The sequence below is a fragment of the Hemiscyllium ocellatum genome, chromosome 5 (assembly GCF_020745735.1).
Source record: "Hemiscyllium ocellatum isolate sHemOce1 chromosome 5, sHemOce1.pat.X.cur, whole genome shotgun sequence".
Taxonomy (NCBI): domain Eukaryota; kingdom Metazoa; phylum Chordata; class Chondrichthyes; order Orectolobiformes; family Hemiscylliidae; genus Hemiscyllium; species Hemiscyllium ocellatum.
The window spans coordinates 29,771,961-29,779,761 of NC_083405.1; the positions used below are offsets into that span (position 1 = coordinate 29,771,961).

Genomic DNA, 7,801 nt, shown 5'->3' on the forward strand with positions numbered 1-7,801 from the left:
AACAAATTTGTCTCCATCTAAACTTTTAACACTATGACATTCCCAGTCGATGTTTGAGAAGTTAAAATCCCCTATCATAACCACCCTGTTATTCTTACCAATAACTGAGATCTCCTTACAAGTTTGTTTCTAAATTTCCCTCTGACTATTAAAGGGGATCTATAATATAATCTTAATAAGGTAATCATCCCTTTCTTATTTCTCAGTTCCACCCAAATAACATCCCTGGATGTATTTCCAGGAATATCCTTCCTCAGCACCGCTGTAATACTATCTCTTATCAAAAACACCACTCCCCCTCCTCTCTTGCCTCCCTTTCTGTCCTTCCTGTAGCATTGGTATCCTGGAACATTAAGCTGCCAGTCCTGCCCATCCCTGAGCCATGTTTCTGTAATTGCTATGATATCCCAGTCCCATGTTCCTAACCGTGCCCTGGGTTCATCTACCTTCCCTGTTAGGCCTCTTGCATTGAAATAAATGCAATGTAATTTACCAGTCCTACCCTGTTCTCTGCTTTGTCCCTGCCTGCCCTGACTGTTTGCCTCGCTTCTTTTCTCAACTGTATCTCCCTGGGTCCCATTCCCCCACCTTACAACTTTAAATCCTCCTGAGCAGTTCTAGCAAATCTCCCTGTCAGTATATTAGTCCCCTTCCAATTTAGGTGCAATCCTTCCTTCCTGTACAGGTCACTTTTACCCCAGAGGAAATTCCAATGATCCAAAAATGCGAATCCTCCTCTCATACACCAGCTCCTCAGCCATGCATTCATCTGCTCTATCCTCCTATTCCTCCCCTCACTAGCTCATAGCACTGGGTATAATTCAGCTATTATTACTCTCAAGGATCTCCTTTTTAAATTCCTGCCTAACTCTCTGTAATCTCCCTTCAGGATCTCATCTTTTTCCCTTCCTCTGTCATTAGTTCCAATGTGTGACCTCCTGCTGGTCCCTCTCCCACTTGAGAACATTCTGCACCCTCTGAGACATCCTTGATCTTGGCACCAGGGAGGCAACACACCACTCTGACTTTTCGCTGTTAGCCACAGAAACATCCAATCAATCTTTTGGAACCCAACGTATCCTTCATTGCATTAGAACCAGCCTCAATACCAGAAACTTGGCTGTTCTCCTGAGAATCCATCACCCCCTGCACTTTCCAAAACAGTATACTTGTTTGAAATGGGGATGGCCACAGAAGACTCCCGCATTTCCTGCCTACCTCTCTTACCTTTCCGAGAGTTAGCCCATCTATGTGACTGTACCTGTGACTTTTATCCCTTCCTATAACTGCCATCCATCACACCCCCTTGCTCTTGTAAATTTCTCACTGCCTCTCACTGTCGCTCCAACCTTCCATTCGATCGGATAGAATTCCCAACCAATGGCATTTATTGCAGGTGTAATCCTCAGTAACACGTAAACTCTCCCTAAACTGCCACATCTGACAAGAAGAGCATATCACACCACTGAAGGCCATTTCTGCTTCTTCCAGTCTGCAGGCGCAGAAAACAACACTGTCTTATTGCTCCAGGCTAACTTAATACTTATGGCTTATAATTTTTAAGTTTAATCAAGAGACACAGATATCATGTTGGTGATATCAACTTTTTACTCACTAACATTATCATACTTTAAAGTATTTTAAAGTATTAAAATATCCCAATTGCTTCTCAGGTGCATTTTGAATCCAAACTTCATAACAAGCTACAAAAGCAGTTGGTGATAGTAAGGACTGCAGACGTGTAAGTCAGGGTTAATAAGATGTGGAGCTGGAAAAACACAGCAGGTCAGACAGCATCTGAGGAGCAGGGAAGCCGTCATTTCAGGTCAGGATCCTTCATCAGGACTGGGGAGTGGGAAGGGATCTCAGAAATAAACAGAGGGAGAGGGGTGGGGTAAGGTAGCTGGAATGCACCCGCATGGGTCTAAGCTATGCCTGCCTCTTTGCAGGATACATGGAACAGTCTCTCTTCCACAGCTACACCAGTAACATCCCCACCTTTTCCTCTGCTATGTTGATGGCTGTGCTGCCTTGTGCTCCCAAGAGGAACTCGAACAGTTCATTAACTTCACCCACACCTTCAATCCTGACCCCAAATTCACATGGACCATCTCTGACACCTCCCTCTCTTTCCTGGACCTCGCCGTCTTCATCTCAGGTAATCAACTTAACACAGACATCCGTTTCAAACTCACCAACTCCCACAGTTTCCCAGGCTACACCTCCTCTCACACATCCTCCTGCAAAAATGAGATCCCATACTCTCAATTCCTCCGCCTCTGCTCCCAGGATGAGCAATTCCACTCCAGGACATCCCAGATGTCCTTCTCCTTCAAGGACATGTGGCCAGACAGACTGCCCAAAATAACTGGTTTATGATGAACTTTGATAAAGTGGCCAGAAATGAAAGAATGCTGGGAAATAGAACCTAGCCTTGACTAAAATGACTGTGCTAATCCACATGCTGCAGAATCCAGAAAGGCTGCAGCTGCCCACAGATGGTTTGCAAACAAACCTGACAGCTGCAGACCCTGCAATATACACCTCTAGTCGGACTTGAATTGGACAATGGAACGTTGCCCTCAGGACAATCGGGACCATCGAATCATTTGCTAGACACAGAGGCACCTAAGGGCCACCCTGCCATCAATGTGTCAATATCGGGTTGGGTCTGATTGATCGGGGTAATCGAACCTGATCAATCCATTGGTATCCTCATGACCCTCCCAAATGGGCACCAAGGCTCAGAAGGTTAAAAATCACCACAAAACCCCACTCAGGCCAGTAACTCGAGAATAACCACTGAAAGAGAAGACACCTCCAAGATCATCAAAAGAAGAAGGCATCATCACGTGGAACCCAGCCAAGTTCTATTGGGGTGGTATACGATCAATCAACTATAGGATAGAGTAGAAATGTATATCGTTAGTTCATAGTAAGTTTGTTGTTCCACTATTAATTGTTTCAATAAGTGAAAATCATTGTTTGCAAGAGTCAAATCTCAGTTCCTTTAATGAATATAAGAATTTAAACACAGCATGATAGGCACAATAGACTGGGATTTCCCTTCTCGTGTGATTAATAATGCCCTCAACAGCATCTCCTCCATTTCCCACACTTTTGCCTTCAAACCCCCTCCCCCCCAACAATAAGGATAGAGTACCCCTGGTACTCACATACCACCAGACCAACCTCCAAATCCAAACGCATCATCCTCTGGCATTTTCGCCACCTTTAGATTAGATTAGATTACTTAGTGTGGAAACAGGTCCTTGAGCCCAACAAGTCCACACCGCCCCTCTGAAGGGCAATCCACCCATATCCATTCCCCTACATTTACCCCTTCACCTAACACTACAGGGAATTTAGCATGGCCAATTCACCTGACCTGCACAGCTTTGGACTGTGGGAGGAAACCGGAGCACCCGGAAGAAACTCATGCAGACACGGGGAGAATGTGCAAACTCTACACAGACTGTTGCCTGAGGCGGGAATTGATCCTGGGTCTCTGGCGCTGTGAGGCAGCAGTGTTAACCACTGTGCCACCATGCCACCCACTGTGGTCAGACCCCCACCACCAAACAGATTTCCTTCCCCAACCCATCTGCTTTCCACAGGGACTGTTCATTCCGAGACTCCCTTATCAGTTCCACCCCCGGCACCTTTCCCTGGAATTGCACGAAGTACAACACCTGCCCCTACATCTTCCTTTCAAGGCCGCAGATGCTCATTCCAAATCCAGCAGAGATTCACCTGCACTTCTAACCTGGTCTATTGCATCCAAATGGGGTCTCCTCTTCATCAGAGAGGCCAAACGCAGGCTTGGAGATTGGAGCGTACAGAGCAGAGATGCTCAGCGAATCAATCAAAACCACCATCTGGTTGCCAGCCATTTCAACTTCCACTCCCACTCCCCTGGCAACATGAACATCCTGGGCCTACCCCTCTGCCAAAATGAGGCCACACGCAAACTGGAGGAACACCACCTTATATTCCACTTCAGGAGCTTACAGTCCAATGGCCTCAACATAGAGTTCACCAGCTTCAAAGTCTCCTCACCCCCAACCTCATCCCATGTCCAACCCTCCCTCTCCTCCTCACCTTCTTGACCTACCTTACCCATCCATCCCCCTTCTCACTTATCCACTCCACCCTTACAACTGACCAATCACAATAATCCCCTACCTGCATCAACCTCTCACCAACCCACTTACCTTTCCCCGTCAGCCCCATCCACCTATTTATTTCTGAGCTCCTGTCCCGAAACATTGTCTTTCCTGCTTCCACATAAGCACTTGTTTGTGACCACAGGTAGCCAAAACCTAGTCAAATGGGTAAGTTTGAAGAAAGCCAGGGAAAGTTTTAATTTGGAATGCTTAAGGTTTAGGAGTTGAATAACATCGATCCATGCATTAAATTGATTTCTACAGCTTAAGCAGGTTCAGAGATAGAGAGGGAGTTTATTCAAAAACAAGGATACGAAGTTTAACACTGAGATGTTGCCAGATTGGAGCAATGTGGGTTGAGCATAAACTAAATGGAACTTGTGCAGTTAGGTTACAGGGTTTTGAATGAAAACACATTTACAGAGGATGCAATGTAAGAATAGGGGAAACATCACAAATTTTTATTTAAATACTACTTATTTTTAAATCTCTAATCCTTTCTGTCTTTCTTCCGTTTTGTCAGTGACATTGCTATTTGATACCATTGATAGCTTTTGATTCTATGAAATCAAAAAAAAAATTGCACTTGGTGATTCTGAGATATTGGCAGATGTAACAACGACACAACTCCAGAGCAAGTAGGATTTGAACCCTGACCTCCAGGCTCGGAGGTAGAGACACTGCACCACAAAACCCCAAACTTGCAGGCATAGCAATGCTTACAAACAGTGGGTGAATGTCACATGAGTAAATGACGTGCACCACATCACATGATCAATTGCACATGATCTAGTAGCAGCACAGAGCGGAAAGTTTCCCATATACCACCCGGGAGTGCCATCCTAACGGGAATGCGACGAAATGCAGTGGGTCAGAGCTGCTCATACGCCCCTTCCCCAGAATCCCAGCCCCAACGGGAAGTATTAGTTAATAAAACAGAGTGGTACCCTCTCTTATGACCAAACAGCAATAGGAATGCTGCATTCTGGCTAACCATAATCACATTACAGGCAATGAACTGCAGCTTAAAGGATTTTCGAACATTTAACCCCAGCTTGCTGACTCTTTTCCTTCACAACACTGACTGCATTTCAAAACGAACGTCTCAATGCCTGCTTTGGGGCGTCCGGAGGTGCCAATTGAATGCAAGTTGATACTTTCCCCCTCCAGCTGTATGTAATATTTAAGCCCCAAACCCAATCCCTACCCCCCTGAATGCCACCCCCAATCTGGAACATTTACTCCACAAACACCTGGTGAAGGGGCGGCGCTCCGAAAGCTAGTGCTTCCAATTAAACCTGATGGACAATAACCGAGCGCTGAGGGATTTTTTTAAAAAAAACTTTGTAAACCCCAGTCCAACACCGGCATCTCCATGTCATTACTTTCCAGGGAGACTCCCTTGGGGCGTGTACGTTTGGTCGACTCCAAGACAAATTCTCAGGAGGACACACATCTGTCCATGCAAGAGCAGTCTGCATCCCACTGACCTGCCAATATTCCGGGTCTGGTTGTATTTGGGGGAAACCTAGTACAGTAATCGCCTGAGCTGCAGCTGGGCTTGGAACAGAGAGAGAGAGAAGGGTCAAGAATATTCATAAAAAGAATGAATTTGGAGGTGCCGGTGTTGGACTGGAGGGTATACAGTTGAAAAAAACATCACAAGACCTGTCAGACCTAGTGTTATGCGATTTTTACACAGAAAAAAAATTGGTAACCTTAGGTTGACAGCTCACGATATAACCGGCTCTCGCCCCTTTAGATCAGAATCGGATGAAAATTCAAATGCAAGGCACGGCCACCTCCAGCAGAGAGGGGGACTTCCTCGGGAGAAATACCAAAACTCACCCGGACTGGAGGCTGGCTCGGAGCTTCCTCTGAAGTATGCTGCTGCTGCTGCTGCTGCTTCCTGTGTCCCGGCCTGGGGAAATGACATGGGGGATACAGCAGAGAAGTGAAACCTGGAACCGGGGGGAGGGGAGGGAGCAGAAACATAAGCAGCAACACTCAGCCCTTTACTGCCACAACGCTACAGGGAGAAACACATCCTGATACCACATCGGGGAACAGATTAACGACAACAACTGCTTGCATTGATATAACGCCGGTTAAACCTCTTTCCTCCTCCCCAAAGAAGCATCTGGCACTGATGGAAATCGGGTAACCTGACTCGGAAACGCTAAAAGCAGCACGCAGGGTGGTTCACTTAAGCCTCGCACCACAGAGATGGGTTTTGATAAGTTTTTCTTTTCCCCCCAAAAAGATCAGTGAACGTTGTAAAACGAGTGGACAAACTTAGGGAGAGAGGGAAGCCAAGAACCGAAAAGTGCATATATTTGCATTTATATAGCACTTTTCAGCTATAATCTAGGGTGGTCCAAAGTATTCTACATGTCATGAATCATGTTGGGGCCCAGTCACAGCAGTCAATGTGCACAGGGCAAGTTTCCAGTCACAGGAACGAAGCAAATTACCAGATTATTGGAGCAGAAACTGAATGACCTGTGTTGGTTCAGTCTAAATTCAATGGACTATTTAAATCTGGTTGCAAGATCATTGTATTCTCCTTAGCAAAGGCGTAAAGGAAAACCAGGGAATGAACAATATATTGGGTTCTGATGTTTCGACAGTTTGGAGGTAATCACCATCAACAACAGGGTTGAGTGGGTTACTGATGCTCATGAGTTGAACTCTTCTAACATAGTTACATCAGTATTGGTCAGTAGAATTTGGTGATGCCTTTGAAAATTAAGGACTTAGGGGGTGGTGTTTTTGTAGCAAAATCTCATTTTCAGTTCCCAGCCTTCCATCATCGGTTCTTGTTTTGGTTTTAGTTCTAGTCCTGGTCTTTCTAATAGGTGCAGGAATTAGTCATTGGATGTATATTTATAGAAAAGGATGTCATTAGAGAATCTAAAAGTGTTTCTCTGGAAAATTAGCACTACCAGTTAAATAAAAGGAGGTACTATGGTCTCAGTCAGATTAGGTTTAATAACAACAGGGTACCAGTTGAGTCAGAGCTGACCTTTAAATTAAATAGATCAAACAATAATCTGATAGGGGGGGCAATGGAGACTGCTGTCCCCAAAAGAAGAATGGTCAACTCCAGACACTGTTGGGCCAAGTTGAGCACCTCACACTCCCTGGTCTACCTTTTTTGTACAAGACAGACAGAAAACACTGCTGTATGAATTCACTCGGCCCAAACAGCAGGACAGCGTAAGCACAAGATCAAACGTATAAAGAGATGGCGTCAGCCCACTACAACCACACATATGTTCCTTAGCCCCTAGTGAGGTCAAGCCTTGAGAGGAGTGGCTGAGAATGACAGTGGGTATGAGTACTGATCTGCTTCTCCAAAGTGATAGACATTTATGGTCACCGACTGGAACTGGCCAAGGATGATCTTAAGCAGATTGTTGTGGCCATGTGCTCCCCAGAGCTAAAAGTAGATTTAAATTAGGACACGCCGAACAAATGCATGCTGGGGAAGTCGCAGGCTGGTTTGTAAGGGGGATAGTGGTTGGCAGTGGCATAGTGAAAATGTAACTCTAGTAATCCAGGATCCCAGGCTAAATCATGTGGACAAAGGTTCAAATCCCATTGTGGCAGTTGCTGAAATTTGATTTCAGAAA

General features: G+C 45.4%; 1 protein-coding gene across 2 annotated transcripts in view; it reads right to left on the reverse strand.

Moving 5' to 3' along the window:
- The window catches only part of cpvl (carboxypeptidase vitellogenic like), a 105,135-nt gene extending 98,945 nt beyond the window's left edge, over positions 1 to 6,190 (reverse strand). Inside the window, exon 1 of one of the 2 annotated variants that reach the window (XM_060825362.1) lies at positions 6,015 to 6,190. The gene's annotated coding sequence lies outside the window, so the exon portion shown is untranslated. Of the gene's footprint in view, positions 1 to 5,884; positions 5,991 to 6,014 lie in introns of those variants that run through there. The other variant, XM_060825363.1, reaches the window with a different exon arrangement.
- Positions 6,191 to 7,801: the final 1,611 nt, after the last annotated feature.